The sequence below is a fragment of the Calypte anna genome, chromosome 5, assembly GCF_003957555.1.
Source record: "Calypte anna isolate BGI_N300 chromosome 5, bCalAnn1_v1.p, whole genome shotgun sequence".
NCBI lineage: Eukaryota > Metazoa > Chordata > Aves > Apodiformes > Trochilidae > Calypte > Calypte anna.
The window spans coordinates 8,735,200-8,753,001 of NC_044250.1; the positions used below are offsets into that span (position 1 = coordinate 8,735,200).

The window sequence follows — 17,802 nt, forward strand, 5'->3', positions numbered from 1 at the left end:
ATTGCATTTATTTATCTACTGCTGCCTTTCACAGTCTCAAAAAAATGTCAGACTTGTTACAAGAAATGTGAGCACTACAGTAGTACGAGGTGATAAAGTAGTGACTTCACACCTAAAGACTAAGCTGTATGCTCAAGCTTTTCCCAGGCTTGCTCTTTATTATTAAGCTCATGTTGCATAATCAAATTTAGTAGAAATTTGTCTGCTAAAGCACGATTAGGATGTGCAGTCGAAGAGGTCTGGAAGTAAAGGTTTTGACTAACAGTGTTATAGGAATCAAGAAAAAGATTTGAGTCAGTAGACATAATGCAGGATGTTAATGCATCAAGTGATTTACTGGTGCAGTGAATTTAATCCTTTGGACTTTTTACATAAAATAGAAAGCTTGAGAGGATTATTAGTAAAGCATTAGTGAAATCCACCAAATTGTGCAGAACTAAAAAGTATAACATGCAGGAAATGGTATGTTAATTTTTAGCAAGATGGTGCTGGACAATTGCACGCAAAATTAAAGGCCTTGTAACTCAGAGACAGATAACATCTTACTTAGCTGTATGTAGCAGATTTTTGACCATCACTTCCCAAATGCATAAATTTGGCTTATAAAGTGGGATGGTAGGAGAGGTAGACAGTAGACCTATAAAATAGATTTTCTTCTGTTTACATGGTACTTATCTAGTCTAAGGGAAAAATTTGCTTTTCTGTATTACAAGCATGGTTTGCTCTTAATAATGCTGAAACTTGGGTCTTTTTCTTCCTGGGAAAACCAGAGAAATAAACTGGAATTCACTCTGTGTTGTAGCAAACAATAGATACTTGGATTAGTTGCTTTATGATTTAGTGCTTATAAGGCTTTAAAAAAACAATATGCTCTTAAATTGTGCCACAAATGGGGTCATAATCTTGTTGTTCAGGGTTTTGTTAAATTTCTGTACTGGGCCCACGGGACTTGCATGCAGTAAGCTTCTGAAGGTCTCAGTATGCACTAACATGCTTTCCTCCTTTGTCTCTGGCATTTTTCCTCTGCTGCTGTTTCACAGTAGTAGGAGTCTAAATTCCAGCTGTTTTGGAAACTTTTTGAGTGTTTGGTTTTCTGCTTGTTTGTCTCTGAGGGCAAGTAAGTGACTAACAGATTCCTCACATCACTCCAGAGATATGTTGTCTAAGGGCTATAGTTCAACTCTTCCAAAAATGATAGAAGCAATATGATAGAAACAATACAAGAAACAAGAGTTTTGAGGGAGTCCTAAAACAACATTATGTGTATGTAATGGCATGAAAAATAGCAAATTTCAACAAAAGGAAATAAATCTTTTTCTTGTCTCCTCTGGCAGAAACGGTCCAGGGGACAAAAGGGTCTCCAGCATCATTACAGGGTCTCCAGCATCATTATGGTCCTCTAAACTGTAAAGTTCATCCAGTGTAGTACATTTTATCCTGACTAGGTTTTTGCTGTTTACTTTGCCTATTTCTTATTGTCTTATCTTGTACTAACTCAGTGATGATTATGCTAGTCTCTTCTTTGTTTCTGTGGACTAAGTGCATGACTTCTTCCCAACAGACTCCTCCATTTTTGTTGGTTTTTGTTTTCATCTCTTTTGTTTCTGGTTTGGTTTTGGTTTGTTTAAAGAAAGGTGACTACAAAACCCCATCCCTGACAAAGGTAGAAGTGGTAGGTCATTCTAACTCTAGCCAGTTAACTTTACAATTGTTCCTACCTTGCTGAATTAATACTCTAGTAACAGAAATAAACTTATTCTATGGATACAGTGGTTTTTATAAAGATAATATTGTATGATCTATTATTCCTTATTCATACATATAACACTTCCCCAAGCCATTGCATATGTTCCATTGACTTCCACTTGATTTGCAAGTGTACATATGGTCTGTAGTTAAAAATTAGCAGAAAAGCTTAGATAAGACTTTCTAATCAACCTTTTTTTCTTGTAATTAATTTATTCCCTTTTCATCAATTCATGATTCAAAAAAAATTACACATCACTCCCATTGGTTCCTATCAGTAAGAAGGTTTAACCAGAAGTCAAAGGAATCTTAATTGAATTTTATATGTAAAATCAGTAAGGGTATATCTGTGTGATTTTTGCTCGTGTTTTGTTACCTTCTCCTAATGTCAGGTGGTTTAACAGATTAATCACCAAACCACTTGTGTAAACATATCCTGTTTGTTGCCTCTTCTGTTGGATAGTGAGGTTTTTTTACCCTACAAGTACCAGCAGACTGGTAGATGTGTCAGAATGGTGAAATGTCGGTTGACAAAGCTTTTCTGTAGAGTTCTACTGGTAGAGATGGATTAAATTTTCTATCATTTTTTTCCATAGGATGCTTGGAACTTTTAGAATAGATGACAAAATGTAAAATTTCAGCATTGAAAACAAGTATTAAGCAAAGTCAGTCTCTGGTCAGAGCTTGTAGATATTTTTACTTTCTGTTGTAGGAATGGAGATCTGTTACTGTATCCCTCATAAAAGCTTCCCACACTACTTGATGAGTTTATTTTTACCATGTGGTAATGTAGTATTACTAATACTTAAAACCTAGGGCCTTTAATTGAGTCTACAAGAATTCTGGATCAGTATGATTAAGATATATGCTGATACCAAGTTTCACATGTGGACAGAATTAATATTTAGGATTAATTCAGCAAAGGAATGTCAGCTTAAAGCCTAAAAAAAGTCTGTCTTGTGTTCTTTTTCTAAGAAAAAGCAAAGTCATGCTTTTGTTTTTACGGATTAAAGTATTTTATAGCAATATTTTAATTTCCCTTTGCTTGAACTGGAATATGCTAGGAAGTCCAAACTTTGGTATGAATAGCAAATTAGAGAAGAAATATAACTTTTGGAATTCGGCCTAGATTAGTGTGCAGTACTGGTTTCCTTCACTGGTACTTTAGAATACCATAGTATGGAATTACATGTACATATATACATGTGGGAGGAGAAGCCTGTCATTTGTTGGATTTTTTTTTCTCCTGACTCTTCGCTTCATAAGCAGAACTCTTAGTTGGGATCTGTGGATGTAATACTTGTAAATAATCTGAATTAGCTAAAGGGCTGGAGTAAGATCTGTGTCTGTTTCAGAGCTGGGCTCTGAATCACATGCAAGTGATTGTCCTATAGGTAACTGAATATAATCTGGTAAATATAAGGATTTTTTTCATTCCTCTTCATGCCCCAGTTGTAGCTGTATTTTCTCATGGGATCAAGGAACTTCTGTGGACTTCAATTAGAACTATTCATATTCTGAAAGTAAAGAGCAAAGACCATGGCTGGACTGAAGCCAACAGTTTTTAAAAGTTCACATGCCTGGTATTGGCTCTCTAATTTAAACTCCTTCCGACCAAACAAAGAGGGAGGAGGGAGAATGAAAAATAGTAGCAGCTGTTTCACTAAAAAATTCTAAGGGTTAATGTGGCATGTTGTAAAGTATCTCATCTGTTCTTTGTACTTGCCCATTTTAATCAGAAATGAGTAATAGAGCCTTATATGCAGTGAACTTGAAGAATGCTAATGGGATGTCTCTATCATGTTTTACTTGGGAGTGCTTATGCCAGAATAGGAAAGCCTTTTATTCTGTAATTCTCTGAGGCAAGAAAGAGGCTTTCTGAGGAGTTACTTTAAATTTAAACTCTTGTTCTAATGTTAGACAGCCTGTTGGATCTCCGAGTTAAAAATTGCTTCAGCTTTAGTTACTAGAGCCAGATGCAACATTGACCTTAAATGGTAAAAGCTCCCAAGAGTGAAAGAGAGGCTGGCCTGCGGGGGAAAAAGAGGAATAACTGAAGTTTTAGGTAAGTAATCTCTATACTGAGAATAAGCTCTTTTTCAGCTGTGAAACAGAACAGAACCATATTTCCTCCTTAAAGGTACAGTACCTTGTTGTTGTGAAACTGTTGCTGTTTTTTTCTACCTCTTCCCCCCACCCCTTTCAAATTCTACCTCTTCTTCAAATTTTAGCTGCTTCAAATGTAGGCGTAGTTAATGAAACCTAAATCTTCTTTTGTACTTTAGCAATATACAAGAGTGAAAAAAAAAAGCTGTGTTAATTATACTGAGATTTATTAACAGAGGTAGGTAGTCAGAAATTCAAGGCAACGTGATGCATGGATACAGTTATCGGTATTGTGCTAACCACTGGGCAGCAGCAATACATCCATAAGGTAACATATATTTAATAGATTTCTTTTTTTCTTTTTTAGTAGTATGACATTCCTTCCCCCTGCTTTTAGCAGTGCTGAGTTGTTAATTTTGATGGGTTACCTATTTCTGTCTGGAACCTATCTTTTAAAAAGGTATTTCCAGAGCCATTTCTTTATACAATATGTGTTTGGTTTAATCCTATTAGAGGTAAATTAATACCATGAAATTGTGTCTAATTGGAATGTTGTACAGAAAAAAAACACTGCCTTCAAATTTTGAAGCATGTTTGCTGTAGTAGGAAAAAATCACAATGTTTACATTTCCTGATATTTTAGTCTTCAGTTTTATCTGTGCTGTTTGGTGTGTACTCTGCAATTAAGTGTATTTTATTTTCTTGGCAAATGGACACTTTTTATGTGTTATGAATGTGTATGTTAAACACTTTTTTTCAGACAGCAGTATGAATGCAACATGAAAAATGAACTCTGTATCAGGAAATGATGTCTGAAATGGAAAACTCTGATTTCTGTTACTAATTCATATTAGAAACAACTTGTTTTAGTGAGTTGATTTTTTAAAATTGTATATAGCATAGTTTCATCCAGAGAAAACTTCTGTCTTTTCACCAGTAAATCTCCATCTTTGTGGAGCAATTAGACAGTAATTTTAGTTTATGCTATGCAAAGATTGGGTCAATTTAGAGTTTCGAGCACAGATAGTGTTCCTGCAAGTGTTAACAGTTACTGCATGTATATTTGATGTGGTAGTTGTTATCTAGGTTTTTATCAAAGTTCACTTAATTCAGTTTCAAGATAATGTGTTAACTGTACCTTAACTTATTAGAACATTTCAGGTCTGATTACAAAAATTGGAATTAATTTTCCTTTTTTTTTTTTCTGTCTCTCCTGACTGTCATCAGTGAAGAGTTTAGTATTTTTGAGTTAATTTCCTAACTGACCTCCATGTTTTTAAGCAGCTACTATATCACAACTCAACAATTACACCAAACTGTAATAATGTACTTATAAAAATGGAAATTAAGGAACAGTCTAATATGCAGAATATTAGAGAGTTCTCACTCTTTTAATATCCTTGCATGTTCTAGCCTCCAAAGGCCCTTGTTCTGATTTGCTGGTCTTGCATGTGCCACTTTATTTGTCATACACTGATAATCCTATGTGCTTTACATGCCTTTGGATTAAGCTCTAAATTGGCTGTGGACACAAAACCTGTACATCTTCCTGCCTCCAGTCTTTGTGCATGTTTGATTCATAGTCCTTATAGTCCTATTTATCTGGGACCAAAGCACTGGAAGTTAAGAATTTTCATGCAGCCAGATTAATAGTTGCAATCCTTAGCACCAGCTTCTTCTATCGTCCTTTGGATCAATCTGCTTTATGACAGCTTTTAATGATAGTGTGGTGTCAAATCTCTTTCAAAAAAGTGGATAAGACATAATATGGGAATTGAGGTACAGGGAGTTAGTACTGAGAAGAGACAAAAGCTTCTCATTTCAAGAGTCATATGTGTATGTTCCTTACATGCCACAAGGTTCTCTAGCCTCATCTAGTTGCAGTTCTTAGAGGAGTGTAGAAGTCCAGGAAAAAGAAGCATCAAATGGCTTGTGAGTGGAAAGGGAAAGAAAATGCTGGCTGTTTTAAGGTTTTTGGGCTTTTTAAAAGAACTGGGAGATTTGTGGGCAGAGAGAGATCTCCTTTTTTGTCCTAACTTGCAGCCTTTCTGTTAACTAAGCAAAAGAATTTCCTCGTGATGTGTTCTTCACTTATACTTCGTTCGAAAAGTGGGTCACAGAGATGTTTTGGATCTAAGAATCACTGAAAAAAAGGAAATCTCAGTGGGTGATGGATCTTTGTAAGCTTGTAAACTAGCTCCTCAAGACATGAGTTGCTGCTTATATACACATGTAGTGCTGTGCTGTGGAGAACTTAGACTGTGACTGTTGTGGTAGCACTTCAAAAAATAACTAAGTTTCTCTCCCTGGAAAGTATATAGTAAGATTTTTTTAAGGTTAACTGAATTGCTTGGAGAGGGAAGGGTTGGAGGGGGGGGAGGGAAACCTGCAAACTTGGAAGGCAATCGTTGTCAAATGTCTCTGCTAACCTGAAAATTTCTTTCCCCAGCTAATGCTAAAGCATATTCTGTTGTGTTTTGTCATGATGCAAAGTCATACTTTAGAATCATTGTGATGTCTTCTAATTTACCTGCAAATACACTTACACTGGTGATTATCCAAACAGAGCTGTTATCTCATGGCTATAAGATGGGGTCCACTGGGCTAGATCCTGCAATTTCTGCAAAGAACAAATGAACTGAAAAGTTGACATAGCAAACAGAGGGAGGAGGGCAGATCATTTTTTTGCAGGAGTTCCACGTTTTTTTCTTACCAGTTATAAGATTTGGCATCCTGGAAATGGATACGTGGTACAAATTCTGTGCTGCTGGGTCAAGTACAGCAATTGCTTTGGGCTAGGGGCTTGCTTTCAGACTAAATTTATTGCTGTTTATATAATTCTGCAGAATGTTTTGTAATGCTGAAATTATACATGGGGAATTTGGCTTTGAGCCTGTGCTCAAAAACATGAGAAAAATTTCCATTTACTTCAGTGGTGCCAGATCAGGCTTTTAGTGACTACCACAAAGGTAAAGGCTATGATAGCAGAAATCTGGGAGAATTTGAGTAACAGCAGTGCACTACATATAAGATATTATAACTGTATCTTAGTTTGAACTTAGAGGGATGTACTAACAAATTGTAGGATGCCTAAAATGTCATCTCTTTCTGAAATTTTGGAAAAGAAAAATGCATTAGTAATTTTCAAATGTTCCCCCAGTTTCTCTAAAATATCTCTGAAATGGCGTTTCTAGAAGTGGGTGTATGTATGCAGGTAGTAGAATATAATAATATAGAATATAGGGCCTAGTTGTAACAGAGAGTGGAGTTTGCCCCAAGAGGAGACTTAAAAACTGCTGTCTATACTCACTGAATCAAGTGAAAATATCTTCAAGGGACACAGAGAGAATTTGTGGGATATATTTTTAAACCCCAACATGTAAAACTCCATTTTTAGTATATGTGATGAGCTTTTGGGATACGTTTGAAATCTCTCCTTCATAAAATACAACATTAAAATGTCCCTTCCAAAACTCATATATTTCATGCTAATGGTATAGACTCACTGGAATACTAACAAACTTGTACTTTTATAGGAAGCTCTTGACATTTCCTGTTGGATTTAAAAAAAAAAATCTTTGACATTTCCTGTTTAACAGATTTTAAATGCTTTTTGTTGGTAAAATGGCAAACACCAACTATCCCACTCTATACAAGGCTGACACATAATAATAACAGAAAGGTGAATAATACCTAAAGATCCCCCAGGAAATCTGTCCTGTTGCTTCTTGGTATTTCCATGTTTAGGAATGTGTTCAGAAATTACATTAAACATTAAGTGGTGTTTTTCACTGATCACTCATGAAACTGATACAAAACTTAAAGGATACAGAAAAGTACTGTACCAGAGAAAAGCAGCATTTCTAATTATGAAAATGGTGAATTGCATTTCCTTAAACCACATAGCAGGTTAAGCTCTCACTTCTTCTAAGTCACTGTTGCTGTGCTTGGAATATGTGGAGCTTTGCCCATGTGCGTGAAATAGGAGTCTGTCTCCATGGATTTTGATCCCTCCCTCCTGAGAATCTGGCTCCACTTACTGTGAAGAAAATTTCCCTTTTTCTGGATCAGAGCTGATGAAAAAGTTTTTCCCTTCTGGGTAGGACCTTGTAGATTTCTTGCACATCTTTTTACAAAATGGGCACAAATCAGTGAAGTTTTTCATCTAGTGTTGCTCTCAGGTAGTAGTTAGTGATATGCTCTCTCAAAACAAAATCCTTTAAACTCAAAGTAGGTCTTGCACTTATCTGTCTGCTTATATGATTCAGAGGTTGTGAAGCTGGGAGGTTTTTTAGTTCCTTTTGAAGGTGGGTGCTGTAGAATCAACTTATCTTCTGAGTATCTGCTTAGAAAATAAAACAACATGCCATTTTAGCATGCAAGAAAGTGCTATAAAAAGTCTGTTGCTGTGTTTAAATGCCTACACTCAGTTGCTATAGTAATAAAAATCTCAATTTTGTACAAATTGCCACAGTTCATTGCCAGCCCTTTCTGGGACAGGGAGACTGTGGGACTGAGAACAAAGATCCCCACTATCTTAGTGAGCTGAGTTGCCACCTAGTTCCAGGTGTCCTGGAAAATGAGCAAAGTGTAGCCTAATGGTACAAATCCCAAAGTCCCTGTTTCAAAAAGGGCAGGAGGATTCCTAATTAATTCAGATGCTTTTTCATTACTTGTCTTACAGAGTTCAATACTTTGAGCAACTTCCCATTTCTTTGCAAGAGAAGCTGCTGAAAATGCTGACCTTTCTCTAAATTCCTCTAGTCCCATGGTATCAAGCGTGAAAATCAGCATCCATAGTGCATTGGGCTGTGTAGTTTTCCTCCTTGTATCATTGCAGTAGTCATCAGTCTGAAATGCTCTTGCTCCTGAGGCAGTTATGGGAACCCTGCTATAAAAAATAAAAGAAATTAAGTGGTAGCTAATGGAATCCTTAGCATCTCTCTGGGACTAAAAGCCTTGGACATTCAGTTGCTTCTTGAAGAGAACAGGAAATTCAACTTCCTTCATAAAACATAGCAAGTAAAGGAAGGCATGTAATTTTGGCAACTGTGAGTTCAGTTATGGAATTGTTATTTCAGGCATTTCTGTGCCTTGTTCTCTCCTCTCCTGAGGAGCAAGTTAGACATGGATAAGATGACTTGGAAAAACTGGAGCCTTGTTTAAAGGCAATATAACTGTTCTGTTCTCTTTTTTCCTAATTGCTTGAAGAATCAAGGTTCAAATGAGACTGGCTCAAACTGCATTAATTGTGCTATTCAGTTTGAATATGGTAATCCACAAGAGTCACATACTTATCTCAAGTGTTTTCCTTAGCCTATTCAGAGGTCTTACATCAAGTAAGACCTATTTTATCAGTGATAAAAAGAAATTTTTGTTTCAGTTGTTAGATGGTGATTAATGTTCTTATTCAAGCATCACTATACTGGTAAACATGGATAAAATGACTCTTAGAGGCACTATGATGCTTTGTAGCTTGAGGGCACACTTAAATCCTCTAATACTTCTAAGGACATGCAATTTACTTAATTTTTAAATAAACTACTACCACATATGTGGCTTATAGTTATAGTTAAAATAGGAGCTGCCTTGAGTGTAGCACCTCTCATTTCTACTACAGAATACTTTATGTTTGTAATCTCATTACCATATTTTTTTGAAATTAATTTGAGCATCTTTGAGATTTAATATTTCAATTTTGGTTTTAATTGTTGAGAAACTTGACATTTTGTAGCTCTTCAGCTGTACAAACTTCCATATGCATGGATACACGTCTTTCTCAACCTCTATGTGAATTCTTTGCTTTCCTTCTAAACTGTTCTGCATGGGGTACTGGACAACCACCTTCCAGATGGTTTTATTCTTAAACAAAAATGACAACAGAACTGTGTTTGCTTTTGTTTGGATTTGTTTGGTTGGTTTTTTAGAAGACCTTATAGAGGTATCCAAATGCTAGATCTATAAATATTTATTGATACTTGTTTTTTGTTTTTTTGCTTTTGTTTTTGTTTTTTTGTTTTTTAACAGTTGCAATCATTATGTTTTATGTCAAACCTGAGAGATGCTTCTGTGGTTAAATATACTGTGCTTGTATAATTAACACAGGTATGCTACATTTACAATATTGTAAACTTTTACTGTTAAGAATATGGGGTTATATGAATGATGTAATTGAGGAGGGGAGAAGGCAATGGGAGGAGATGTGTGAAACTTACAAACTGTAGCTTTTGTGTTTCATGAAACTGTAAATATTTGAAATACTTAAATGTTAGTTTCTGTAGAACTGTGTCCTGTACCTACAGCACCCTCACCACAATTGTTAGGACATCAGTTTATTCTGTATTTTAAAGTTATTCAATATAGTTGTTTCAAATGGAGCTCCCCTGAACTTGCATTTGCCATGGAAATGCAATGTGTCCGATACTTGCCATTCCCTGGAGCAGTTTTGATTGAAACTGAAGCACAGGGAGAGTTGAACAGACAAAATGGCTTCCAAGGAAAAAAGAATTATATGGCTGTTGGTTAGAGGCTCATTTCTCACTATATATTGTCCACTAGCCTTCTTTAAATGTTAGCTATGCATTTGTTCTTTCCAAATTTTTTTGGTCTTGTTTCCCTTGGAAAAAAGATTATGCTGTTGTTCTGGTTGTCAGCCAACTATCCTTCCCCCTCCTTCCCTGCCCTCCCGTCATTCCCTCCAAATAGCCTTTGAACTTGTCCAACTTGCTGAATTTGGCGAGAGAATCTAAAAGTATTACATTCCTACAAGTGAAAATTGGTGGTGTGGTATGGGAGGAGATACCCAGCTTAGTGGTGCTAAGGAGGAAAGGGTCCACTGTGAGCTAAAATCATCGATTCTGTATGATCTGACAGCTTGCAACCCCACATGTGTGGAGCTCAAAACCAGGCACAGCAAATTCTGTATCTTGTCCCTCAAGGCTGGCAGGAAACTTGGGGACAGTGAGCTTGTTATGATAAGTGAGATACGATGCAAAATTATTAAAATAAAACACCTGAAGAACATGTTTTCATAGGTAACTACTTAGAAACAACTTGTTTCTTGCTGAAAAGAAGTATTGGTTACAAAACTAACTGTTGGTACACTGGTATTTTAGATTTATTTTGGAAAAATTTTTGCAAATGTGTGTAAAACATCATGAAAGGTACGTGCTGATAAGTCTTCTGTGATTTCACTCTACGTTCTAATAGTTGGTGGCAGTCCTGATGTCTTCTTTCCAAAGCAGTGCAGAGTACTGTCAGATTGTAAAACAGACATTCATCTACTTTGCAGATTTTTCCACCAAGGCTCCATTGCCTAAAGAGAAAAGACCTAAGGTTTCTGTAGTCATTGCGACCAGGCTAGAGACCCGACTCTCTGCTCTTCAGGCACATCAGTCAGGCTGATAGGAATGTCATTAGTAGACAGGTTCTTCCCCTGGCAAATAAATGTCAATGGTCTGGGTAGGGGCAGCCATTCTAATTAGTCTTCCCTTATGCAACAGATGTTCTGAAGTTCAGCTAGGGAGAAAAAAACAATATCCAGAGACAACAGCTCTCATCTGCTTTCTGGTCATTTGAAACAGGCAGTCGAGGCTCAAAATTTACTTGCATTGGAAGTGGTTTCTCCAGTAACTGTGTCCCTTTGTGAATACATGAGGTCAGTGTGCAAGAAACTTGGGAGTTCCAAGTCACAGGCTCTGCTCACTTACATCTTCTCCTTTAGGTACCCTTTTAATCACCTGTCATAGGTTTTGCTTTTTAATTGAAAATATACAGCAAAATATTGGACTCCTCTGAAGATTACTCAGAATAGCCAAGTAGTAGTTTTATAGATCAGATCATATATACTTAATTTATTTTTTTTCCTCCTTGATATAATGAGTTTTGAATAACTTTGGGAAAACCAGCATCACTAGCCAAGCTCTCCCAAAAGTGGAGAGATGTTGAACCTGATATGAACTCCCCCACTGGCTTCTTTTAGGTCACTTTAAAAATTTCTAGAGGCCCTTTTTCTTGAAGTGAACTTCATTTAAAAATGGCAGAATAAGATTTCTTCTGTTCTTAGGCAAACAGAGTATATACTTCCTTTCTGTTAATCACTGCTTAGTTATTCTGTAATTATTTGAAATAAATCAACCTGTGGTAACATCCTGTTTTCCTTCTTTACTGGATCATCTGTTTGGTAGAAGTTGTTTGTTTCCTTAAACAAACAAACAAAAATGCCCTTTTCTTCTTAGATAACATGAAAATTGTTTCTCTTTATGTTTGAAACAGGAAGCTCCTGCCTACAGCATTCCATCCATCAGCCTGCTGAATTTTTGTTTTCCTTTCTTTTCCTGTGCTACATGGCACTTTGTCGACCATGACAGTTCCAGACCTTAAATTCTTCAAATAGGTAATATCTAGCTTCCTGGTTGCATTTTAGATTTTACTTCAGTTATCTGAAAGAGTCAGTAATTTCTCATTTGCAGGTCTTACCCAATGGGTTACATTGTTCAGCACTTTTTTTTGTAACAGTTTTGATTTTTATTTCAGTCATTCTGATTGACATACATGTATGTTAACCATTTGTTGGTTTTTAAAGTAAGTGCTGCTTCATAAACCTATTTTAATTAAATTGTTCATAAAAACAGTACAGAAGTTTTAAATGAGAAGACTTGGATACCATTTATATAATACCTTACTGTAGCTTACTGTCTGAAAATGTTAATCCTTTGCAATCTAGATTAGAAACTGAAGTTAATGAAATAGAAGATAAAAATCATAGATGCATTGCCTAAATAATACTCAAAAGCTATGTTTTTATCCATAACTATCAAACATAATTCCCACTGAGTTCAATGTTCAGCCTAAGTGGGTTTTCAGAACAACCTAAAACTCTTTATGTAACTGCAGTATGGTTTGGGTATTGGACAAAAGAGAGATTTAGTTCTGAAGTTCAGAAGACCAGACAGACTATTAGATAACATGATGAGTTTTACTGTATTTAATTTATTATTTAGTACCTATCCTGAAGCAGTAGTACACGATACTAACATCTGATAAACAGGTGAAAGAGTGATAAAGTGGCCACTTTCACTTAAGTGCTTTGGAGAGTGATCATTTCTTCTTCATATAGTGGTAAATCTTAGCCATATTAGCAAGCATTTATGTAAAAAAGCTGAAGAATTATGTTGCTGGTATTTTGAATGTTCTGAGGTTCTTAAATAGGTTTTTTGAAAAAGAAAGAAACACCAAAAAACCTCAGCTTTTCCGAAATATCTGCAGGATATAGTGAAAGGTGTGCCCTTATACACTGGAAGTATTGCATGAAGAAATAGATCTGAATAATTCAGAACTGAACTGTTGCACCCTTCACTTGGATTAACACATGGTTCTAGTGTTTCCTTCTGCATTTGTGTGATAAAAATGATTTAAATTGGTGAAACTTCAATGTTCTGCTCAGTTATAAAGACTGAGTAATGTAAAGCATATTCAGCATGTTTTCAATATCAACCCACCACAGTAAGGGAATAACTGTGGTTATAACTGTGTAGCTTTGTGAACGTCTGCATAACATCTGCATGCCTTTGCAGAGTAAATTGGCTAGAAATGTTAGGTGACTAATGCCTGATTTTGGATTGTTACAGTTGTGGAAATAGAGTATATACCTGGTGAGTAACTACATAAAATTCCATTATTTGTCTGCTGAAAAAATTGAAGGAAATGTGACTTTAATAGCAAAGCACTAAAACTGCGAAATTGGTTACTCTGTCATTTCATGTTCATGAAGCTCTGCAGAACAATGTTCAAGTCAACGTATCAGTTCTGTTTCAAACAATCTATGTGACTGGTTTTGCTTTTTGCTTCAATTTAGTTTAGAAACATGCTTAACATGCATTGAACTGAAGTGTTTTTTCTTCTTCATAAGTGATAGAAAAGTGTAGTACCATTCACGGAGGTTGGCAAATGAATTGTTATGGAAAGTATTCTAGCTGTACTGTTTGTTTATTTTGAAGATTCTGTTTCTTCAGAAAATAACTTGAGTCAACTGGCTAATGAGAATTTTGGGAAAAAAATCATAGCTGGCTCTGACTTTAATTTAAATATTTCCTTTAACTAAAACACAAAAATGGCATGTTCAGTTAGTAACATTATCCTCTTTGTACTAAAAAAACATACTTTTTTATTTTTCTTCAGGAGGGATAAAAACAAAACACTTGGCTTGTGGGTTGCCATTAATTGCCATGGAAATTAAAATAAACATTGTTCTAATTAAGAAACATTAAGAACAACAGAAAAATTGTGCTGTGAAAAATCTTTACATGCCTTAGAAACATTTTCAACACAATTTGATACAATCTTATTTACACAGATCAACAGAGTAAATGATATTAATTTATCTTTAGATAGACTTAAAAGTGTTTTTTGCATAGATCTACACACAGTGTGTCTTGTTTATTAAGCTAGATTGGCAAGTGTTACTTGTTTGTAGTCAGTTGTTATGTATTCTAAAGAAGAAATAAAGGAAGGATATGGAAAAAGAGTAGTGGAACATACATTATTTATAGAAAACTTAGTAACTCTAGATCTTACTTGTTTCTGTTTGTGAGGCAAAACTATTGGGAAGATAGTTTCCTGATGACTGTGGCCTAGGATTTTTGTAGCATAGAAGACTAATAAAGGGAATTAAGGTTTTTATATCTCGGTAATTTAAGTATAAGGTTTTTATATCTCGGTAATTTAAGTTCCAAGGCAATAGAACTAAGGATTAAGAGAAGGACAGGAGCTCTCTCTCTTTAGCCCACTGTTCCTTCCCCTGCTCCAAGGAATTTATTTGGAAGGTAATCAGAAGTCACTTCAGGAAAGGGGGTTATGTGAAAAAATATTCATTTTATTCTAATGAAGTTTGTCTCCTTAGGTTTATCCCATAGGCAGCTGTGAAGAGAGGGGCTCCTCCAGAGTGCAATTCAGAGAGCCTAAATTAAGTTCCTGATTTTAGAGCAGACACTCCAGTTGACTTAGCAGCTACAGTAGAATAGGACATGTCACACAGCCTCAGCCACTAGCAGCTTGAGCTAAACTGTGGATGTAAACCTCTAGACAAAAAGGCAAAACTGTGCCTAATTGGCTTCCTATAGTGATGATGCACACTGAAAGAAACAGAGGACAACTGGAGTGAGATCTTAGGTTTCTGTTGCAAATCTTGACCCATGGTATGTCCTATTTCTCTTCTATGAGTAACTGCTCTTTTTATGGTCTTCTCATCTTTCCCATTCTCATGTTATATTTTTAGGCCAAAATTTTAGAACTTAGTATATAAAATGTAAACCCCAAAGTCTATAATCCTCTTTCCTGCAGAAGTAATTCTCTGGTTAAAGCACACCTCTTCTGAGGGCTTCCCATGCACAACTCTGTTAAAACCATAATAAATGAGTGTGGGGTTTTTTAGATGCCAATGAGATGAGATTGTATATGCAGCTAGTTCATTGCTTTTGGATCAACTCTTGGACAAAATCAGTGATGGAATGGTGTTGGGTAAATAATGTTATCAGGGAAAGATTTTGACAAATTGAACATCAGGAACATTTTTCTACATTTGGCTTGTGCTATTCCAGAAGAGCAGAGCTGTTTTTTACTCAAAGCTTTGTTCTGCTGTCTAATAACCCAGGAGAATGTGGCTTTTGGTACAGCACATGCCAGTCAACCTATAACAGTTCCTTTATTGTTCTGATAGCTTTGATCTTTATTATTAACTTTCCTACTCCTGGATTTTGGAGAACAATTGTTAAAACCCTCAAAAATAAGGTTAACAAACCATCTGTTCTTAAAGGCTTAGTGTTCTGTGTTGGGTAGCTTTTTAAAGTAAATTAAAAGTTGTTCTTTTTAATATTGCTTTCTAGCAGATGCAAACCAATGAGTATAGAAATCTCTTTCCTGTTCCTAGATCGGGGCTCATGCGGTTCAGGCGAAATCGCTGAGTTTGGCATTTAGGAGCAGAAGAGAATCAGGACGCTTGACTCCTCAAGTTGTAGATGCAGTCAGGGATTACTTGAGGGAGGTTTGCAAGTACTACCTCCTGATATACTGATATTTTCAAACTAGGGTCTGTAGTCAAAACCTTACTTTTAAGTAATCAGTTGAAGTATCTGTGTAGTTTGTTGTAATGGTAATATGGTGCACTGCACTGATAAAAGTTTCAGTTAGAATTCAGCTGCCCTCTATCTTTTTATTTCAAGGACTTGTTTGGAACATGCACTGACTCAGATTGGAAAGCTGAAAAGAAGTGTAGAAAACCATAATATGGGCTGCTTGCAAAAGCAATTCATCTCACAAAGCTCACCAAATGATATTTATGACTGAGGCTTAAATCAGTGCTGTGTCTGCATTATGAAATACCCTTCTAAAGAATTCAAGTGAATATTTTATTGTGTGAGACAAAAGAGTAGCCATGCCATGATCATACTTAACAATACAGTTTCTGTGTTGACACACTAAGTATTTTACCTCAGTCTTAATTAATATATCATCCTTTCAGATAGAATACCTATGCAGCCCTCAGTTTATTAAATCAAATACTCTTCATTGTTTTCATCTTGAAATCCATAACTGTCTCAATTAGCAGAAAAGGAAACACTGAGGAATTTTTGTGTTTCAGCTAATATATGTGCCTCAAAACCCATGCTAACATTTGGTGGCTCCATATGAGCCACCAAATCCATGCTAACATTGAATTTCTTTGCTAAATTCAGCAGTAACAGGATGGTATTTCTGCCTCTGGATGTTGTGGTTCTTTGATTTTAAATTCCTGTCCATCAAATACTCTGCCTCTTGCCATCACAGCCTTTAAAAATTAAATCTAAATTGAAACAATTCAGTTCGGGAATGCTTACTGTAAGAACTTCATAGTGTGAAATAATCTGACTGTTATTCTGAAAGGTACTCTTCAGTGTATTTTTCATATGGTCCAAGAAGCATAGTTTCAGTAGCAAGAAATAACACAGCCCATAGAAAAGAGCAGATGATTCAGCAGAAGACCTTCTGCAAAGTATACTTGCAAAATCTTGTTTTGCTTTAGTAGAGCTTTTGAGCAAGAACAGGGCTTTTGGCCCTGATTCTGCATTATCATCACACCTGAATGAGAAAGGAGAACTTCCCTCTCTTTGGGTAATAATGAAATGAGTGGTCATCCTTTGTATTATTAACATTTTATGATTAATTATTATGACCTGTTTCTTAGGCTAAATATTGACAAGGGAAATTAATGTAGCTACTGGTTTAAAATTGTTTCTTTTTCCAGCAAAAGATCCTATGAGATGGCATTTCTAAATGTTATTGCTTCTTCACAGTTCTGTGTCATGTTGTAGCAGGAAGGAAGAGTTCTGTGTGGTTTTGTTTGCTTCTTCAAAGATAGTTAGGCCTGCAGAATCAATGTGTGTTCTGGGCATAAAATCCAACTGTTTCTAGCAAAAGCAGCTAGTGATCTAATAATACAACATCCCTGTATCCAAGTTGCGACACTGCAGTCTTGATGGGTGAGCTACCAGATCAATGTAAAAAGCAGCTGAACAATTAAATTCAAGTAACACAATTCATACTGCTGGGATTACATGTCACCTGGCATTACCTATGAAGTTCCCTGAGGGTCTCTCCGTTTAGATGTGGAGGATGAGTAGGAATATGTTCTTATCAGATGTGGCTTACTGTATCTTCTTTTGGCCCCAAAGGATGTTGATAAATTTGAGCAAATCTAGGGAGAGCCACTATGGTAGACAGAAGACACACACATCCTGTGAGGCAGTGCTGAAGGAAAGAACTGGTACTGCTTAGCCTGGAGAAGAAACTAGTTGCAGCCTGGTAGTACTTAAGATATTGCTAAAAACATGGGATATTCTGACCAGATATAAGGGCATGGTGGAGAATTACTGTGAGGGTAATAACACACTGGATTAGATCTACCAGAAATTCTGT

General features: G+C 36.0%; 1 protein-coding gene across 3 annotated transcripts in view; it reads left to right on the forward strand.

Annotated features, from left to right (window-relative positions):
* Window positions 1-3,633: 3,633 nt before the first annotated feature.
* MRVI1 (murine retrovirus integration site 1 homolog) overlaps window positions 3,634-17,802 on the forward strand; it is a 48,547-nt gene continuing 34,378 nt past the window's right edge. Inside the window, exons 1-3 of one of the 3 annotated variants that reach the window (XM_030451424.1) lie at window positions 3,852-3,886; window positions 9,880-9,957; window positions 12,127-12,247. The gene's annotated coding sequence lies outside the window, so the exon portion shown is untranslated. Of the gene's footprint in view, window positions 3,812-3,851; window positions 3,887-4,111; window positions 4,181-9,879; window positions 9,958-12,126; window positions 12,248-17,802 lie in introns of those variants that run through there. The other 2 variants (XM_030451423.1, XM_008504741.2) reach the window with 2 other exon arrangements.